General features: G+C 38.1%; 1 long non-coding RNA gene across 5 annotated transcripts in view; it reads left to right on the forward strand.

Moving 5' to 3' along the window:
* The window catches only part of LOC148213692 (uncharacterized), a 111,661-nt gene that overhangs the window by 44,238 nt on the left and 45,030 nt on the right, over nucleotides 1-22,393 (forward strand). For 2 of the 5 annotated variants that reach the window (XR_015794018.1, XR_015794016.1), the window contains exon 2: nucleotides 14,971-15,123. The exons of 2 other annotated variants lie outside the window; for them this stretch is intronic. This is a non-coding gene — a long non-coding RNA (uncharacterized LOC148213692). Of the gene's footprint in view, nucleotides 1-14,970; nucleotides 15,124-20,036; nucleotides 20,096-20,518; nucleotides 20,551-22,393 lie in introns of all 5 variants that reach the window. One more of the 5 variants, XR_015794017.1, reaches the window with a different exon arrangement.

A 22,393-nucleotide genomic window follows, 5' to 3' on the forward strand; every position in this document is an offset into this window, starting at 1 on the left:
TGTCAGGTACTTGAAAAGTGCCCTTCCCCATTTTCAAATCTTAAGCCAAAACATTCTCTATTCCTTTGCTTTCTCTTAAAAGGGGAGGTTATATCAGTGCAGAACTGAGTGGACAATTTCTTCTGTTACTTAGAAACTATAGTTTTGTTGGGGCCACATCATGGTGCTGGTTATGTGTGTGTGTGTGTCTCCAAGTCAATCCTGACTCCTGGTGACTACATGGAGAAGTCCATGCAGTTTTCCTGGTAAGGTTTTTGGAAGCAGTTTGCCATTGCCTTCTTACTGCCTTTGTGCCTAAGGCAGGTCTAGAACTCATGGTCTCCTGGTTTCTTGCTCAGCGCCTTTAACCACCAAACCAAAGCGGCTCTTCTTTAATATTTACCTTGTGATAAGCATTTGCAGGCTGTTTTCAGAAGCTTTATTCCCAAGTCATAGGCTTTTCCCTTCTCCCCCAAGCAGAGATGTAGATTTAATTTAGACTCCTGCCACAAGGCAGCTTTCCACTTCCGACCTCCCTCACCAAACTGGGTAGGGGGTAGAAGTTCTTCTCTTCCCCTCAAACAAATAATATTGGATGAAGCTCAATTGCTAGGCTAGAAATAAATGGGCATGTTTGGAAGGGGGAAAAAAAGTATGCTTGAGAATGAGATATTTCATTCTCTCCTTTGTGCTTTTTGACTGATGTGTAACATAGCATCATTATAAGTGGAACTGAAGAGCATAGGTTGGGAAGTAGTCAGGAAGCGTGAACACATGGGAAATACACAGAGTGAAAGAAAGATTGCCAGGAAGCATTACTTGTCAGACACAGAAACAAAACTGAAAGTGTAGATAGGTGACAGAGGCATGTACAGATTAAATTAGATAATACAGTAAACTGACCTGAGCTTTTTTTCTCTGAGTGAAAGTATATGCTACTTGAAACATATATGTGTATATGCTACCTAGACTCCATTCCCGTCTTATAGTTGGAATATCAGCTTTTTAAAATTAGACAGATAGATAGATAGATAGATAGATAGATAGATAGATAGATAGATAGATAGATAGATAGATAGATACCCTGGATGTTGAACAATTGGATGGAAAATTTTGTACATAGTTCCCCAATGTCTGTTTAATGCACACTCAGCCTCTGTCAATTTGGGCACTCAACACTGCAGTCTTATTTGGTAAGTTTTCAGGGAGGCTAACATGTTTTACTTTAGCAATGCATAACCCATAGAGTTGTTTTTTGAGCTGGGCAGCCATACAAATCTTTTAAATAAATAAATATAAGAAAGATAGTTTAATTTACAGAACATGCTCAGTTTAAAATCAAACAGCATCTTTCTCTTTCTGAAAAGAGATATTTCTGTACCACAAGCTTCTTCTATAAACTTGGTAACAAAAAGCAAACTTTAGCACAAAATATGTGTCTTTCTTCTTTCTAAGGTTATTGTGTGTATGTGTATGTATAATGATTTTTTTTTTTAAATTAGAACATTATTTTTGTACTGTCGATGTTTCAAAACTTGTTACATTTTAAGGGGTTTTTTTTTTGCAACTTGTGTGAGAAGTCTCCTTGATTTCTGGATAAGTTTGTGTGATTCAATAATTTCTACTGCTTGTCTTCCTGTGTGTCTGTCTGTAGTATATTCCCCATAGTTTTATTTGTTGCTGAAGCAAAGAGAGAGTATTATAATTTTTGATATGCCAAGGACATATAAAGAAATGCCAAGGATATGCAGAAATATTCCTGTGCTCAGGGGGTCTTTCACATAAAAAAGTGGGCAAATGATTGCAAACATCAAAGCAGAGGAAGAAAGGTGGAACTAAATTCAAGGCTGACATCTATAAAAAGTGCATGAACAAAAGATCTCTCTCTCTGTCTCTCACTCACACATACACACACACTACACATATACAAACACACAAACCTAGAATTGAAGCTACCCAAGGTAAGATCTGTGGATAACCTTGGAATGGCCAAGATATCTGAAATCATTAATATTGACCTCACAGCAGCAAGAGATACTCCCTCAAATCTGTTTTTCTTGTCTGTGCAATCATAAGCTATAAAAGGAGCAATTCTTAAATCATGTTTACTATACACAGTTCCTTGGAGCTGATTAGGAGAAATTGAAGTCTGTATCAGCTTGCTGGGGAAATTAGCACATAAATTATATTTCAATCAAGTAATTAATATAACACTACAGAAAAGTATTTCTGTATATATTATATGATGTAAGATTTGTGGAATCAACGTACTACAGATTCATGCTGCCAGGGCCTTGTAATCATTTCCAAGGCCTTTTAAACTTTCTTTGAAATTTCAAGTTAGATTTCGATAAATTGTTTTTAAGTGGTATGTTGCTACAGTAATTATTGTTACCCTATTATCTTCAGAAACATTGTCACAAGAAGTCATTACTAGACCCCTCCATTCTGGACAATTATTGTCCATTCTCCAATCTTCCCTTTGTGGGGAAGTTGTAGAGAAGGTGGTTGGACTGCCACTACATAGGATCTTGGGGGAAACTGTTTATCTGGACCCATTTCAGTCAGATTTCAGGCCAGGGTATAGTACGAGACACAGCATCGGTCACACTTGTCAATGACCTTTGGGGGAGCTAGCATAGGGGTGGTGGATCCATCCTTGTGCTACTTGATCTCTCAGCAGCTTTCATTACTGAACCACAGTACCCTTCTGTGGGTTGGGAGTGGGAAGCACTGTGTTATAGTGGTTTGACTCCTTCCTTGGTGGTTGGTCCCAGTCGGTGTTGATGAGGGAGAAAGATCGCACCTGTTTCCCCTTCACTTGCAGGGTGCCACAGGGCCTAACACTTTCCCCTCTCCTATTTAACCTCTGCATGATACTGCTAGGTGAGTTCATCCATCAATCCAGTGTCATCAGTATGGTGAAGATACCCAACTTTATCACAACCCCTGACTGAGGAGGTGGAGCTACCGACCAGTGGAGGCTGCTCAGATCTGGATGGGGCAGAACAGACTTCTGGTCAATCCTGACAAGACTGTTTTTCTGTGGCTGTTTGACCACCATGGATCAGGGATGTTTTCACTGTTGGTCTTGGATGGGGTAGCACTGCACCATTTGAGACAGGGGTGCAACGTGGGAGTCTTCTGGACTCATAGCTACTCCTCAAAGAGCAGATGGTAACTGTGGCCAGGAGGAACTTTGCACAGGTTCATCATGTGACCAGTTTAGCCCATCCCTTGACCAGGAGGTTCTTCAAATGGTTACTCACACCCTGGTCACCTCACAATTGGACTACTGAAATGTGCTGTACATGGGGCTGTCCTTAAAGACCATCCAGAAGCTACAGCTGGTTCAAAATGCAGCAGCTCAAGCAGTGCTTTTGTTATGCCCATGTGTCAGAAGCGTCATTGGATTCCAGTCAGCTTCTGGGTGCAGTTCAAACTGTTGGTTGTCACCTATAAAGCCCTTCATGGCTTAGGGCCTGGATATTTGAGGCACCATCTATCTCCAATTCTTTCTGCCCACCTGGCACATTCTGGCAGAGTAGAAAGGACTATAGGTACTTTCTATTAGACATTGTCATCCGGAAGGACCAAGGAAGAAGCCCCCCCCCCCCCAGCATGCCGATTCTGGAAAGCTTATCATTGTTGTTGTTGTTGTTGTTGTTGTAGTTTACACAGTCAGCCAAATGATTAAACTGGATTTGGCATTTTTATCCACCTATCAAGTCCTTCCGAAGGACCTGGGATAGGCAGATGTTGCTGTTTGATGGCATTAGAGGCATCTTCATAGAATGTAAGCGGTTCCAAGTAAAGCTGCCTTTTGCAACTGACTGATGGTGATTTTGTCAATGCAGATGGTGATCAAGTGGTACTCCAGATGTTTGGGATTACACCCAAGGTGCCTATTACTATTGGTACTATCTTTGCTTTCTTTTGCAGTAGTCATTCTATTTGCAGGTTGTTATATTTTGTATTTTCTCCAGTTCTCTCTCTTCTCTTCTGCTGTTTCCAGGTATTGCTATGTCCACTATCCAGACTTTTTTGTCTTCCTTATCAACAATTGTTAAGTCTGGGGTGTCGTGTGGCAGGTGCTGGTCTGTTTGAATTCTAAAGTCCCAGAGCACTTTGTTGTTGTTGTTTAGTCGTTAAGTCGTGTCCGACTCTTCGTGACCCCATGAACCATATTGCACCAGGCCTTCCTGTCCTTCACTGCCTCCCTGAGTTTGCTCAGTTTCATGCTCATTGCTTCAGTGATGCTATCTAACCATCTCATCCTCTGCCGTCCTCTTCTCCTTTTGCCTTCAATCTTTCCCAGCATCAGGGTCTTCACCAAAGAGATCTCTCTTCGCATTAGGTGGCCAAAATATCTGAGCTTGAGCTTCATTATCGATCCTTCCAATGAGCAATCAGGGTTGATTTCCTTTAAGATTGACTGGTTTGACCTCCTAGCAGTCCAGGGGACTCTCAAGAGTCTTCTCCAGCACCACAGTTCAAAGGCATCAATTCTTCGGCGCTCGGCCTTTTTTATGGTCCAGCTCTCACAGCCATACATTACTACTGGAAAAACCATAGCTTTGACTATGCGGATCTTTGTCAGCAAGGTGACGTCTCTGCTTTTTAATATGCTATCTAGGCTTGCCATAGCTTTCCTCCCAAGGAGCAAGCGTCTTTTAATTTCATGGCTGCAGTCTCCGTCTGTGGTGATCTTGGAGCCCAAATAAATGAAGTCTGTTACTGCTTCCATTTCTACCCCTTCTATTTGCCAGGAATTGATGGGTCCAGATGCCATGATCTTAGTTTTTTTAATGTTGAGTTTCAAGCCAGCTTTTGCACTCTCCTCTTTCACCCTCATCAAGAGGCTCTTTAGTTCTTCTTCACTTTCTGCCATTAGGGTGGTATCGTCCGCATATCTGAGGTTGTTGATGATTCTCCCTGCAATCTTAATTCCGGCTTGTGATTCTTCCAGCCTGGCATTTCTCATGATGTACTCTGCATATAGGTTAAATAAGCAGGGTGACAGTATACAGCCTTGTCGTACACCTTTCCCTATTTTGAACCAATCGGTTGTTCCATGACCGGTTCTAACTGTTGCTTCTTGGCCCGCATACAGATTTCTCAGGAGACAGGTAAGGTGGTCTGGTATTCCCATCTCTTTAAGAATTTGCCACAGTTTGTTGTGATCCACACAATCAAAGGCTTTTGCATAGTCAATGAAGCAGAAGTAGATATTTTTCTGGAACTCTCGTGCTTTCTCCATGATCCAGCAAATGTTGGCGATTTGATCTCTAGTTCCTCTGCCTCTTCGAAACCCAGCTTGTACATCCGGTAGTTCTCGGTTCATGTATTGCTGAAGCCTAGCTTGTAGGATTTTGAGCATAACCTTGCTAGCATGTGAAATGAGTGCAATTGTGCGATAGTTTGAGCATTCTTTGGCGTTGCCCTTCTTTGGAATTGGAACGTAAACTGACCTTTTCCAATCCCGTGGCCACTGTTGCGTTTTCCAAACTTGCTGGCATATTGAGTGCAGCACTTTAACAGCATCATCTTTTAGTATTTTAAATAACTCAGCTGGAATACTGTCATCTCCACTAGCTTTGTTGTTAGCAATGCTTCCTAAGGCCCACTTGACTTCACTCTCTAGGATGTCTGGCTCAAGGTCAGTGATCACACCAGCGTGGACATCAGGGACATTAAGATATTTCTTGTATAGTTCTTCTGTGTATTCTTGCCAGCTCTTCTTAATCTCTTCTGCTTCTGTTAGGTCCCTGCCTTTTTTGTCCTTTATCATGCCCATCTTTGCACTAAACGTTCCTTTCATATCTCCAATCTTCTTGTAGAGATCTCTAGTCTTCCCCATTCTATTGTTTTCCTCAATTTCTTTGCATTGTTCATTTAAGAAGGCCTTCTTATCTCTCCTGGCTATTCTCTGGAAATCTGCATTCAGTTGCTTATATCTTTCCCTTTCACCCTTGCTTTTCGCATTCCTTCTTTCCATAGCTATTTGTAAAGCCTCATCAGACAGCCATTTTGCTTTCTTGCATTTCTTTTTCTTTGGGATGGTTTTAGTTGCTGCCTCCTGTACAATGTTACGGACCTCCGTCCATAGTTCTTCAGGCACTCTGTCTACCAAATCTAATCTTCTAAATCTATTCATCACCTTCACTGTGTACTCACAAGGAATGTGATCTAAGTCATACCTGAGTGGTCTAGTGGTTTTCCCTACCTTCTTCAATTTAAGCCTAAATTTTGCAGTAAGAAGCTCATGATCTGAGCCACAGTCAGCTCCTGGTCTTGTTTTTGCTGTCTGTATAGAGCTTCTCCATCTTTGGCTGCAAAGTATATAATCAATCTGGTTTCGGTATTGACCATCTGGTGATGTCCATGTGTAGAGTCGTCTCTTGTGTTGTTGGAAAAGAGTGTTTGCTATGACTAGCTTGTTCTCTTGACAGAACTCTATTAGCCTTTGCCCTGCTTCATTTTGTACTCCAAGGCCAAATTTGCCTGTTATTCCGATTACTCCTTGACTTCCTACTTTAGCATTCCAATCCCCTATGATGAAAAGGACATCTTTTTTTGGTGCTAGTTCTAGAAGGTGTTGTAGGTCTTCATAGAAGCGGTCAACTTCAGCTTCTTCAGCATCAGTGGTTGGGGCATAGACTTGGATGACTGTGATATTGAATGGTTTGCCTTGGATACGCACTGAGATCATTCTGTCATTTTTGAGGTTGTACCCCATTACTGCCTTTCCCACTCTCTTATTCACTATGAGTGCAACTCCATTTCTTCTAAGGGTTTCTTGCCCACAGTAGTAGATATAATGGTCACCCGAATTAAATTCACCCATTCCCGTCTATTTCAGTTCGCTGATTCCCAAGATGTCAACGTTCAATCTTGTCATCTCATGTTTGACCACATCCAGCTTGCCTTGGTTCATAGATCTTACATTCCAGGTACCTATACAATATTGTTCTTTACAGCATCGGACCTTCTTTTCGCTTCCAGATACATCCACAGCTGAACGTCCTTTCGGCTTTGGCCCAGCCGCTTCACTCTTTCTGGAGCTACTTGGAATTGCCCTCCGCTCTTCCCCAGTAGCATATTGGACACCTTCCGACCTGAGGGGCTCATCTTCCGGCATCATATCTTTTAGCCTTTTAACATTGTCCATGGGGTTTTCTTGGCAAGGATACTGGAGTGGGTTGCCATTTCCTTCTCCAGTGGACCACATTTTGTCAGAACTCTCTGTCATGACCTGTCCGTCTTGGGTGGCCCTGCACGGTATAGCTCATGGCTTCACTGAGTTACGCAAGCCCCTTCGCCACGACAAGGCAGTGATCCATGAAGGGGCAGAGCACTTTAGCTTCTTCATTTTCCAGGACTTTGTCTGTTTTGTGGTCCCACCAGTTTTTGCTTGGAGGCAAATGGTATTTCTTGCTGCTGCTGCTGCTGCTGCTGCTGCTGTTATTCTGCCCATCTCCCAGTGACTCTGGGCAGTTTACAATTATCAAAACCTTTAAAAACAAAGAACAATACAAAAACACAAAAACAGCACAAAGCAAAAGAGAAATGATGGCAAAGAGGTAAATAAATAAACCTAGAGGGAAACAGAAAGGAAGAAAGGGGCATGAATTGTTCTCTCCAAAGGCCTGGGTGGAGAGCCAGGTCTTTCAGGCCCTTTGAAATCCCAGTAGGGTGGGAGCCATTCAAATGTCTGGGAGAACCTCATTCCAGAGGGCAGGCGCTGCTACAGAGAAGGCGTGTCTCCAGGGTCCCAACAGGTGAGATTGTTTAATAGATGGAAACCAGAGTGGCCCAACCCTGCCAGATCAAACCAGTCAGGCAGATACTATGGGAGACAGGTACTCCCTCAAGTAACCAGGCCCCATGCCATATAGGGTTTTATAGGTAGTGACCAGCAACTTGAATCACACCTGGAAGCAAACTGGCAACCAGTGCAGCTCATGAAGCAAAGGTGTTACATGGGCATACCGAGGCATCCCCATCACTGCCCGAGCTGCTATATTCTGGACCATCTGAAGCTTCCAAGTGGTCTTCAAGAGTAGCACCACATAGAGTGCATTGCAGTAGTCAAGGTGCGAGGAGACCAGGGCATGAGTGACTGTCTGAAAGGCCCCCCAGTCTAGGAAACAGTACACCTGGTACACCAGATGAAGCTGGGCAAAAGCCTTCCTGGCCACAGCTACCACCTGCTCATTGGGCAGGAGCTGTGTGTTCAGGAAGACCCCCAAATTGTGCACCATCCTTGAATGGGAAAGTTCAATCCCATCCAAGGCCAAAGTTGGAATATCCCCAGATCTGGGCAGTCTAGACACCCACAGTCACTCTGTCTTAGTAGGACTGAGTCAGAGCACCTGGCTTTGGTCCCAAGCCTGGGTTGAATGTGTATGTTAGGGCCCTGTTGTGGTTTCCTGTTACTGTTATTGGTATTTCTTGCTGCTGCTGCTGTTTCAGTCCAGCCTGTCTGTGTTGTTTTATGTTTTTAACTTTTTTTGCTGCTTTTGAATTTTGTAAGCCACCCAAACTCTGCTGGAGTGGTATGCCATAACAAATCACCACCACCACCACTTTTTTTAGCAAAGTTAAGCATCAACAATTAAGTATAAGCCCAAGATCTTCAAGTATTGGGGATTTCTCAGGGGAAGCCTACCATTATATCCATGATCTACATTAAAATTAGTACTTACTTCTTGATTTGTAAATTAAAAACACATCAGTGAGCCATGGAAATTCTATTTTTTTTTAATAAAACATTTTTTAAAGTTAACCATCAAGAGTGGTCCTTTACTTCCTACAATACAATATTTTACAAAAGATATCAATTATTGTTTCTTTATTGTGTATGATGAACTTTCCTTCTGCTATTTGAAATTTTCTTTGCAGACTAGGGTTTCCAGATGTGGCTGCGAATAGCTAAAAGACAACCAGATGGCAGCAAATAATTAGTTTTGTATCTCTTTGTTGCCATCTAGTGGTTACCTGAATTTTTGAAACCCAGGTCTCATTTCAGGCACTATTTCAGTTACTTTTAGTGCAATCTATAGATATTCAATTCAATGAGGTTTTTCCCAGAACTTAATGGAAACTTTGAAAACCACACTGATGGTTAATAATAGGATGAAATGAGACTTAGATATCAAACATTTATACACGGGAACTGTATTTCATACAAAGAAAAATGATTGTATATAAAGAAAATCTTTAAATTTCTTAAGTTTCCTGCATACTTTCAATTTCTTTTACCAAGGTTAGAGACTTTCTGAGATTTCTTTTCCAGAGCTCTGAGAAAAAAAAATGTCATAATCTCCCAATCATTTTTTTTAATGCTCTTCTATAAGAATTTAATGTTTTCTGCCTCTAAAGAAAATATAAAGTATCACTGCACAATTTTCCAAAGGCACAGTATTTAAGTGACAGTCCTGAAAGTTTAGAAGCTTTGGAGTAGCTAGTTAATGTAATCTTAGCTTTATAGCAATTCTTCAGATATTAACCAGAATGCATGAATAGATTCTCCCCTTTAGCATCTAAGTAAAATTCAAAAAGGAGATGGAGGGAAACTCTGATTGTTTATGCAGACACAGTTCTGAACAGAGTAACTTCTAAAGTATAGTGAATGCAAGTGGTGCTTAACCTAGATATATTCTAATGACAATTTCCATAAAACCATAACAATAATAACAACAATCTCCAACTCATCTCAGAGTGCTGAGGGACCCTGTGTGCCTCAGTTGTACCAGGAGCTATGGTGGTGATAGGTTAACTACAGGCAGGTTCATAGTGAAGAGATGTTGGTGGAGAAGTCAGACAAAGTATGACCCAAACCTATGCTCGATAGTGAGCATAGAAAATAAAAGAAAAATTACATCCTGGATTGGTCATCACTGGGTCAATCAGGACCACATCTGGTGCTTTGTCTTCTGGAATGATTAAAGAAACAAGCAAAGAAGATTAAGAACCAGAGTGCTCCAGGAAAAGATGAAGTACATAGATTTTGGTTTAAACATCTGTTGACTTTCCATGAAAGATTGGCCACTCAATTAAATGAAATTGGAAAAGTTGAAGAATGGGTGACAACTGGTAGAACATTTTTAATAACTAAAAAAAAAAAAGACAGAAACAAGGGTCAGTTATAAGAAATTATAGAACAATTATTTGCTTATCAACAATGTTTAAGCTGCTGTCTGGTACATTAACAAGAGCAATTTTGAGTTAAATATTTTAAACATTAATTGTATCTACTTGAACTCAAAGGTAATTGCCAAAAATGATACTAAAAACACCAAGGAAGAAAAATTTACAAATGTCTTGGATTGATTGCAAATATTATTTGATTCTTTTCCAGCCAATTGGTTACAAAAATGTTTGAAAATATTTGACATTAGTGCAAACATCCAGAATTTTGTAAATGAAGCTATTAAAAAAAAGAAAAGAAAAACAACTTAGATGGTAAATAGAAGAAACTGGAAATGTAAATATCAGGAGAGGAATTTTTCAAGGGGATTCATTCTCATCATTGCTGTTTATATCTTAATGATATCCCTCACTTGGATATGAACTGTCAAAATAAAGTGGAAAAAAAAAATCCCACTTGTTGTAGATGGGTGATTTGAAGTTATAAGGAAAATCAAAACCTGAAATTGAATCCTTAATACTGTAAGGATAAATCATGATGTGATGGTATCAACATGGAATTTGGATTTGATAAATGTGTGATATTTGCATAAAGAAAGGAAAAATTGTTGTAATTTAATTTAATTTAATTTAATTTAATTTAATTGTTGTACGCCACCCAGAGTCACCTTGTGTGAGATGGGCGGCTATGTAAATATGATAGATAGATAGATAGATAGATAGATAGATAGATAGATAGATAGATAGATAGATAATTGAACAACATGAAGATGTACAACTGGAGGACAAGCTGTCCTATCATCAGCATAATCGTCTTCAGTATCTATTTTGTCCCAATTTTTATTTCTGAATAGAGTTACATAGGACTGTGCGGTAAATTAAGAGTCCAAACTGGTGAACATGCTGATGGATCAGATAATTCTAGACACCCATTTCCAGTATCATTCTGCTAAACCAGTTCTAACATATTTAGAGTTTATCATCGTACACATTTGTTAGAGCAAATGTTTTATCCCTAAGAAAACTACCAAATTATGTCTACTGCTTTATCAAACATTTGAAATGTTCAGAGCATTTAATTAATTCTTTCTGTAATTCAATCTATTGAAAAATTTAAATTAAGAAAACTGTGTTTCAAGATAAATTATTGCATTGGTTTTGCCTATGAGATTTCATTTGCTGGAGAGCTTTTATTGAACATTTGTTTAAATTAATTTATGAAGAAAATTTGTCACAGTAAAGATGCTTTCCTTGGAAAGATATAAGGAAGATTTTGGAGAAGTTCCCCTTCCCCTATTAAATGTATACATACATACATAGATACGTGTGTGTGTGTGTATTTCTTTCCCTCACAGATTTATTCCAGAGTAGTCACATTAAATAATTTCATTCCACTTTACCAGTCTTTGTGCCAGTAATATTTGTATAGAAGAGTATGCAAAATCTAGTTATTATCTATGAAGCCCTTCATGGCATAGGACCTCATTATCTAAAGGACTGCCTGGCCATCTGCCTGGCCTATATGAATGTGCAGAGTTGGCCTGCTCCAAGTCCCATTGTTCTCTGTTGCAGTATCTGCCTGATGATGATGATGATGATGATGATGATGATGATGATGATGATGATGATGTATTAAATTTGTATGCCACCTGACTCTCAATGACTGGGCAGCTCACAACAATCAAACAAAGAAATTACAATAAAATCAACGAAACATAAAAAAGAAAGAGAAAAGATGGCAAGCACAATGAAGCATGGGGTCTTACCCTTCCTCGCCAAAGACCTGGGTGGAGTAGATACCATCTGGATCTCAAGGGAACCTTGTTCCAGAGGACAGGCAGTGCTACAGAGAAGGCATGCTTCCGGGGTCCGGATAGATGACATTGTTTAATTGAAGGAACCTGGAGCATGCCTTGATTAGAGTATTGTTTTCTGCCTGAGTATATGAGTAAATTGCAAATACACGTAATGGCAACAGGCTAAAATGCGGCATTCTTTGTGCTCCTTGAGCTTGGTTGTTTGCTTCCAGACATTTCATTACCCAGCTAGGTAACATCATCAGTGCTAATAAGAGTGGGATTTGCTGGGTAATGAAATGTCTGCAAGCAAACAACCAAGCTCAAGGAGCACAAAGAATGCCGCATTTTAGCCTGTTGCCATTACGTGTATTTGCAATTTACTCATATACTCACTTTGTGGTACACAAATCGGTACTTGGTTTGGGGAAAAGCTGTACAGAACAATTTTTTTCTGCCCACAGCATGTCAGAAATTAGAACACTGCCTACAACCAGCGGTGTCTGCAGAGGGTATCAAATGATGAAAGCAGGACCAGCATTATGTTCAGAAGGGGTGGAGTTTGCAGCATGACAGTGTAATACACCCAGAACTGGTGGATGCCCATGCACACCACTAGGAGAATATGCGACTGTGTATAGGTATTTGTGTGAGTGTGCGTATGTACAATAAATGCACATGTAAACATATTTTTTTACCATTGTACTGAAACGTCCCTAATTTATAACCATTTCTTCCATTTGACAGAAAGGAAATAGCTTCTATAATTTTTTTTCAGAGGAAATAACTGTTGTGGGTGAAATGTTCCTGCAGTAAATTTGCCCTTGTCATTAATATAAGAGTGATGCTATGCATGTCTACTCCAAAGTATGCCCCACTGATTACATGATTTCAGCCTACATGGCTGAAAGTGGGTGTGACTGTCCTGCCTTTCAATGTACAAAAGAATCATCATTAATCTTTGGTCTCTTTCAATTAAATACCAGAGATGTCAGGAGGTAGCTTATTTTCTTTCTTTCTTTCTTTCTTTCTTTCTTTCTTTCTTTCTTTCTTTCTTTCTTTCTTTCTTTCTTTCTTTCTTTCTCTCTCTCTCTCTCTCTCTCTCTCTCTCTCTTTCTCTCTTTCTTTTTCTGTTCCTTTTCCAAATCAAAAAGCATAGGCAGTGTGATGGAAAGATGTATAATTACATGAAACAATCATATAGCAACCTCTACCTTCTTATTATAATAAGGTAAGAGTAAAAACATCATCCCCAAAAATTAAAATCTTAAATTGCTCTGAGGATGAAGTATAAACACAGAAACTTCTCTGATAGGAGAAGACAACTTTTAGAAAAATGGGAGGACAGATTTAAGTAAAGTACGTGCATGGATGCCTCTCTCTCTAAGCGATATATTCTTATTATTCTGATTGTTGTCCTAAAATGATTTGGTTTTAAGTTTTTAAATTATTGAATTGTTTGACTATTTCCATAGTAGGTTGCATTATTTTTAATACTAACATTCCCATCCTGACTGACTATTCAGGTTTGGATTGCTTTTTCATATAATTAATTATCAAAAGTACTATCGAAGACACCCAAGCGATCTTGTTACTGGCTCAGAATGATAGAAAGCATTCCATATTGTTATTCAAATCAGTTTCATGCTGGCTTTCAAGACTGGGATGACATGTGCATGAACTTTCATTCAATCCAGAAGAAGGGTTCTATTGTTTAATTTTGTTTTAATTTTCACTGAATATGGTTTCATTGTCACTGAAAATAAGATAATTGAACTTTTCTCATGAAATGAGATGGTGACTTGCATTCAGGCAGGCACGATTCATTTGAAGAAACTTCAAGTACCAGATTTTCATTCTTTTTTACTTTGCTCTGCCAACTTTAACCTTTCTTCTCTTGTGACATTTAGTAAAGTTGCTTTGCATCTATTAAATTTTCCTAGCAGTATAACAAGGCATATTAAATCATTCCTGGAACTCATACAAAAAGTTTCAAATAGCTGTCTGGAAAGGCAAATGATGCTGTATCCTGAAATGTCACTGCCATTTTGTACCCCCTTTTAAAGATGCTTGAATAAATTCTATTTTATCAGATCAAATAGCATTTAATACTGTCTGCCAAAATAATTTTAAACTAAAAATAATAATAATAATAATAATAATAAATCCTGAACTGACAGATGATGATGGAGGTGTGGTAGTTATCCCAAGCCTTTAAGGAATTTAATACTTTCATAAAAGTGCTTTTTATTAGATGCCTAAGAGTTTTTTTCCCCCCATGAATGCTTTGTAAATAGTTCTATTAACTCTATTTTAGTATGTAATTCCTTAAACTATACCTGATTCAAAATAGTTATTGGTTTTTTTCCTTGTCACTCAATGAAACATCTAGCCAATTTTTAAATGTCCAAATTCAATTCCTTTATAAAAGCCAGAGTGGCAACTGTTGCTCTGTAGAGTAAGTATACCTATTGTCCCACACTTCGTTTTTCATTTTTCTTCCCCTTTCAAAATCTAGTTAACATTTTGTAGTCAATAAGCATGCTGATTCTCACTGAGTTGTTTGACAAGGCCCATCCCATGGATTGGATATGGATATGGATATGTACAGAGAGTCTCAGTGTACTGCAGTGATTAAGGTGCTGTTCTAGTGTGGAGACACCCAGGTTCTAGTCTTTCCTTAGGCATGGAAACTGACTAGGTAACTTTAAGCCAGTAACTGTCTGTCAGCCATAGACTGGGAAGTTGAAAAATATCTATTTACCAATCTGCACTGGACCAGTGTGGTAGATTCTAGTCCATAAACTTCAGTGAAGAAGCCTTCATTAGACTAATTTGAGCTGATATCTGTCTGTCTGTCTGTCTGTCTGTCTGTCTGTCTGTAAATTATTTCGGGTTCTCCAAACTCTAAGATCTCCCTATTGAATTATGTGACCTAAATTTGGCTCACTTTCATTTTTCAGAGGAATTCACAAATCTTTGATTAACTTTCCAGTGATGGTCTGTCATCTGTTCTTACCAAAATTATTTCATATTCTTTCAGCAATGACTTTGGATTGGGTTGGAGAAATTTTGCTTCAAATGCCTGCTCTGTTTTACAACTGATCAGTTGACTTTGGATTGTCTGTCTTAGCCTGTTCTGCCACATCAACTTATTGTGAGAGGCAATAAGACCACTGAGTTTCCTGGAAATAAGGTAGAAGTATATCCATACTTATTGCAATGGGAAAAAAAGTAAACCACTGTATAATTTTATTTAAGGAACTGGAGATCCTGAAACCTCATAATATACAATATAGCACATTTCTGAATGTCTATAATGCAGGAAATATAACTAGAACATCCACTCCATCAGACTACTAGTGCTGTCCTTTCTATAGAAAGCTGATATATACAAGTGATGGCATATGGAAATTAAATGTGGGTTCAGCAGTCTTGTGAAACTCTAGAATTATAGAGGAGTGCCAGACTCCTGTCAAAGTGCCAACTGTGGCAATTACATCCTCAGAGTTCTTTTTAGTCTTCTGATCTATAATATTTAGTTGCCATATATCACAGTTGATGTTGTTTTGGAGAATTTGTAACAATTATCAGAAATAAAAGCATAATAATAACAACAGCAGCAACAACAACATTGACAAAATCACCATCAGTCAATTGCTGCAGTTTTACTTGGAACAGCTTACATCCTGCAAGTATACCTTTAACACCATCAAACAACAACATCGGCCTATTCCAAGTCCCTGGCAAGGACTCGATAGGTGGATAAAAATGCCAAATTCAGTCTAAATATTTGGCTGACTGGGTGACCAACAATAATAAAATTAAACCTGTATGTCACCCAACTTATAACCCAGGTATTAAATGAGGGAAGAAAGGTAGTGCATGATAGTAGTTAAAAGGATGGGTTCTGACAGGAATCATGGACGTTCACTAGGCAACATTAATCCTGTCATTCTGCCTCAATCCAATGTATAACTCAAGTTTATTGCTGTGAGGAAGAATGGAGGAGGGAGTCCTCCAGGCATTGCCTTAAACTCCTAGAGAAAAGGTGAAATGTAAACCTGACACAAAAAGGCAAATTCTCTTTGCATTTTCCTCAAACAGGGATGAATTTGTTCCAATGCCATTTTCCTTTGAAAACACAAAAGCTGTATGTTTTTGTGTATGTTGGAAAGCTTTAACATATGTTAGTCATTAACTATTAGGTACCCTAGCAAGTTGGCTGTCTGGCTAGTAAAGCAAACATCAAGTCAAATGAAGTAATGGAATATTGTTATTTCTGAATTTTGTTATAAAATCACAGTGTAGAAGGACCAGATGGTGAGGGAAATGAGAATTCCCATGCTACAAATACCATCTGACATGAAGAAATAAAACCACCTGTTATGGTGTGCAAAAACAATGTTTAGTCATCTAAACAAGTCAAATGAAGCTGTGCCTCTCTTGATTTTTTGATAAGTCTGTGTAGGCTTATTATTCCATCCCTGCATTTTATTAGGGGAATTTACTGGTACCCAAAATGCACAATTTACTTAATATAGAATGTTTGCTTTTTTGGTGGAGGGATTAAATACCATATCTGTTTCTTTTAGTCATTCTTTTGTTTCCACATTTTTAAAATCATAGTCTATCAGTTAGTTTAGAAACTTTTTACTTCTTTTTAAAAGATACATACAGAAGAAACCTCTCTAACATTCACAATTGCTTGGGAATTATTAATAGCTCTCCTGAGAGCACTTGTCTTATTACATATTGCCACTTTATCAAAAGGTCGTGTTAATTAGAGGACCCTTGCTGAGAATACATCAGTGTGTCATTCAGAAGGACCCACAATGATGCTTTCAGTTGGGAGATACACAGCCAGACTTACACCAATATACATATACACATATACAGAGCATAGGGGGAAAAACTGGCAAGACAAACATAAAGAACAAATAGGCATTGTGTATTCATAAAATCACAGAGTGACCTTGGAGGCTTTCTAATCCAACCACTTGCCCAGAACAGGAATCTTCATAACATCCCAGACAAATAGTTTCCAACCTTTGCTTGAAAACCTCCAGTGATGGAGCACCTATGACTTCAGCAGACAGGCTGTTCCACTATTTAACAGCTTTCATGGTTAGGAAATACCTCTTTAGTTTGAGTTTGAATCTCTTTCTGTGAAGTTTTCACCTGTTGATTCCCTCAGGGGCTATGGAGAATAAATCCACACTCCCTTCCCTATGACTGCCCTTAAAGTATTTGAAAACTCTTTATCATACTCTTACCATAAGAGAAGGTTTCTCTTCTTTAGGCTAAACAAAGTTCATGTAACCATTCTTCATAGGAGTTATTTCCAAGCCTCTCACCATCTTTGCTGCTCTCCTCTGCATCCTTTATAGTTTCTCAGCAACCTTCTTGTATCATGGTCACCAGAACTAAACCCAGTATTCCAGATATAATCTAGTGTAGCATACAGCAGAACTATAATTTCCTGTGATGTTGACACTACAGCTTTATTGATGCAGCCCCAAGTTGAATTAGCTCTTTTTTTGGGCAGCTGCACATACTGCTGGCTCGTACTTAATCTGTGGTTTACTAGGACATTCAGATGCTTTTCACAAGTAATACTGCTGAGCCAAGGGCTATCTAGCTAGTACCTGTGATTCTGGTTTTCCTTCCCAAGTGTAGAAACCTAGATTTTTCATCACTAAACTGTATTTTGGTTGATTGAGCCCAATGCTCAAGTCTATTAAGATTCTTTTGAACCTTTAGCCTGTCTTCTGAGGTGTTAGCAATACTTCCCCCATGCCAGCTTTGTGCCTTCTGCAAATATTTTTTTAAATATATTTATTAAAGTTTATATATATAAAAACAAATGTAGAATTAAAAAACCTATAAACAAAAAAAAAAGAAAGAACAGAGAAAAGAGAAAGAAAGAAAGAAAGAAAGAAAGAAAGAAAGAAAGAAAGAAAGAAAGAAAGGATGACTTCCCCCTCCCTCCAGACAAGTATATGTATTATCAGTAATTTAACACCTTCTCTATTATTACTAAAAAAAAAAAAACTCTTCATCCCCTTGCTCATCCCCAAACAATAACCTAATTATAAAAAAATATTCAACAATCAATGTAATCAGCAAAAGCATTAAGAGTGCCAGTAATAATAAACTATAGATTTTAAGCTTAAACAAATACTGTAGGTCTATTTTACATTTTAGCTTCTAAGTTTTTTCTGAGAGGTGAAACCTGAAAGATCTCTCCCCTTAAGTATACAAAAGACCAATAATAATCAAATATATGTTTCAAACTAAACCAAATAAATCACTTTTACAAGTATAAATCATTTTCTGACAGTCCTGATCAGAAAAAGAAAGTTCAGTCTTAACAATCCAAGATCAAAAACATGGACAATTTAACCTTGATCTGATAAATCCACTTTGAATTCCTTTCTCTTCTTTTTGAAGAGCTCAGTCTTCAGTCTCTTCTCCAAATAAAACCCCAAATAACAATCTCTTATCATTCTCTTACTATCTATTTTCAGAAAAGGTTTCAGAGATTTGGTATTTCCCTTCTGTAAAATAGAAGGGAATGTCCAAAATAGGATAATTCTCCACGTCACTCTTCCAGTCCATTACAGCTTCTTTTTCCATATCATTCTCATAATCAAACAACGTTTGTGGATCTTCAGATCCACAGCAACTTTTTCCATATCTTCCATGTCTCCCTTATAATCTGGCATTTCTTTAAAGTCCATTTTTGAATCCTTATTCAAGTCATCCTCCATTGCTATTTTATCCAGTAAAATCTTTTCTTCTTCTACAACCTGTTAGTCACAATTTTACAAATAGTTCCTGGACACACTGATTCCAACAGCTAAAAATTCTTTGAAAGAAGGGTAGTCCTCCATTAGGTTAAAATGTCATTCAACAAGATGGGCAGTGACAAATTTGATATATAAATAAATATAAATTAAAAATTAAAAAAAGATAAAAAAGAGATATATTGTTAATCTCTGTTCCTTTTGATCTTGAAAGTTCAATCTTATTTTGTGTTTTTTTTCAGAAGCAAAACTTTCCCAGGGCAGATTTTCTTGCAATTAAATCCAAATTCACTTACTGTATTTTCTTAAACATTTAAAACAATTCTTTAAGAAGTTTGAAAAGTTTCAAATCCATCTAGCCTCTTAACTGTACCCAATCAACATTCTTAATTCCCTTTCATTGTTTCCAAACATTAAAGTATTTATTTTTGATCTTTAAATTTACTTTGGTCTTCTTTCTCCCAGAATGGTAGGAAATTCTCCCAGTGTACAGCAACTTGTCTTTCAGGAGGTTTTTAATTGCCAAATAAGTCACAAATAGGCAATTTACGATGTTAGTTAAAAGAGGAAGTAAAGCAAATCGAGTGTCCATTTGAAGGTTCCGCACCACAGCTTGGGCTCAATGTTCCCAGCGACTCCCAGAGCACTCCACCCAGGAAATCTCTGTAAGGAATACCTGTGGGTGATGCTGTCAATCTCTTTTATCTAGAGATGATTCTGAAGAGCTGGACCAAGGCCAGCTCCTCTAATTGCTGTGGGCATCAGCTCCACAAAGAACGGAGCTGTGTTCAATCAGCCATTTCTTCCCCGGAAGCCGTGACTTCTGCAAATATGATAAGCATCAATTCTGTCTCCTCTGTTGTGGGAAAAATGCCCATTTAAAGTAGGAATGAAAGTGACTGGTGTTAGATGCAACGAAGTTTCTTTTATTGACATGTACAATTACAGTGGTCACTGGACTCCTTATTAAAGGATCATAGGACAGCCCCAGGCCCGCAAGGTTATAGGTTATATAGCCCCTGGAAATGATATATAGGACTTACAAAAGAAGTGTAAATTATGACATGGCCTTCACTACAAGAATGTAGGATCTGATAGCAACATGGGATGACCTTACTATGGGATGACCCAACACCTCTACATTCTGCTCTTTTAAAGAGGCTTCAGGCCCACCTTTTCTACTGATGCTAGAAACTTCTAGTATAAGCAGTGTCCTTTGTTGTGCCCATATATTAACTCCCTTCACACCAAGGAAAAAGACAACAATCTGATTTTCATTACCTATCTCCTTCCCTTCCAGGATCACCAAGCAGCTTCAGTTTGCCTACTCTGCTTAATATGGACTTCAGCCTTGTATATGTAAGGAGAATATTATTTGTCTTCCACAACACATACTATTTCAAAATGATGAAGAGCACTGGGCCAGGACAGAACCCTTGGGTCTCCCACTGGATACCTCCATCCATGTTGATATGGAACCATTAAGGACCACATGTTGGGAATAGTTTTTCCACTTGCTGAGAATCCATCTGGTAGTAGGACCATCCAATCCACGTTCTTCCATTTTATCAAAAGGAAAGCTATGGCCAACTTTATCAAATGCCTTACCAAGTCTAAGAACACTATACCCACAGCATTCCCTTAGACTACTAATCTGGTCAGTTTGTCAAATAAGCAATAAGGTCTATCTGGCATTACTGTCTTAAAAACCCCTTGCTGGTTTCTAGTAATCACTTTGATCCTTTCTAAGCACTTGTAAATCTGTCGTTTGATCTTTTCTAGAATTTTCCCAGGTACCGGTGTCAAGCTGACAGGTTTGTATTTTCTTGGGCCCAATTTTTCTCCATGTTTAAAGTTATAACATTAACTTTTCCAGTCTTATGGCATTTCCTCTGTATTCAGGGAGTTGTCCAAGATTACAGTCAGTGTTTCTGAAGTGACACCCTCCAGTTCCTTTAGCACCTTGAGATGTAATCCATCTGGTCCTGGGGACCTACATTCATTCAAGGTTTTAAAAGATCATTAAACTGTTCTTAATGGTTTGTCCTCTGTTTGGTCTAGAAACTAACTGCACAGTTTTTGTTATCTTTCAGATTTCTGCCCCTAATAATCCAGGTTGTTGAAAATAATATTCAGCGTGCTTTCAGTATATGAACCTAAATGATGAAAGACTGTTTAGCTAGGCAAGCAACTGAGGACAATTGAATCTGCTGCTTACAAATATGCAAATGGATGCCAATTCACTGCAGAGTTCAGTTCACACTAACAATTTCCCATGGCATCAAGGTTCAACTCTTATTGTTTTAAATAGATTGTTATAGCCAACCACCATTAATTGAGGAGAAATAATCAAGCCTTATTGAGTTAAATGGATAATTATGATGGGGTGCTCTAAACTGAAAAGGAACAATTTAGCCTATATCAAATGTTCACTAGAGCTGGTATAAAAGGATTGCTTACAAGGCCCCCAATTAGTTACAATGAAAACATGAATTGGATTCAGTATTTCCACTGAAATCACTGGGACAGACCATTCATGATAAATTGATTACAGTGGTTTTACTTTAAGCATCACTAAATATGGATCAAAATTATTGCATTTACAGTGCTTACACTGTTATTATTTCTTAGTTAGGCCTTCTCTTTTATTATCTCATTCTAGTAACCCAAACATAATTTAAATAAAGAAGACGAAGTCACAAATTTATACAGCCAGTCAGACTGGATATATATTAAAATGTCTAAAGACAAATAAAATAAAATAAAATAACATTTGAGGGATATACTTCCTAACAATATAAAGAATTTTCTTATTAACATCTGAATGATGCTTCCAAATAGAATAATGAGGACAGATGAAATCATTAAGACTGATATTTCCTGAAAAATTGAATAATATTGTTCCTGTTCATAACAATTCTCAAAAGGCCATCAAAATTGCAATTCTTTTTGATGCCAATAGTAACTAGACTGAAACATCCTTAATGTACCACATTCTTCATTCAGTAGTAGCAACGTATTAAATCTAAGGGCAATTAAAACTGAGCTGATTCCCCTAAGCATCATTTTTCAAACTCATGAGGAATCCTGAAGGAAGATATGGCTGCTTTAAAAGGTGCTGCACTTGTATTATGAAGTTCCACTTCTGAATCATTTTTGATGCAAGCACAGGCTTAGTATATAATTATGAAAAGACACTTGTCAAGCTCTATTCCTGGAGTACATGAGCACAAACACATAGTTTACTTGGCAATAGTATGGAAGTGACAAGGCATTTATTTGGGATAGGGTGTTGGGAATTTGGATTTTGTGCGCAATAGTTGGGGTGGGGAAAAATATTTACATTTAATGAAATCTTATCCAATTCATACTTTCTGAAACCATGTGCCAAAGTTTTTTGAACGCTGTGATGCAGCCCATAAAGATTTAGAGAAAATGGCACGTGTTAGGAAAAAGTACATACACTTTGAGAAAAAACAGCTTGCAAAAATAAGTTATGATAAGCAAACCTTATACGAGAATATATGTATTAGAAGGAAGTGCAGGAAACTGGGTTCAGATTTTTTGTGGCTAAATTATAAACGAATGTATTCCATAACCTTAAAGGGATAGTACGATAGTATATATTTATGTATCTATGTGTAAACTAATTTGGAA

The sequence above is a fragment of the Python bivittatus genome, unplaced genomic scaffold, assembly GCF_059951505.1.
Source record: "Python bivittatus isolate LINGU-HERP-01145 unplaced genomic scaffold, Pbiv_v1 ctg000840_np1212, whole genome shotgun sequence".
Taxonomy (NCBI): Eukaryota; Metazoa; Chordata; class Lepidosauria; order Squamata; family Pythonidae; genus Python; species Python bivittatus.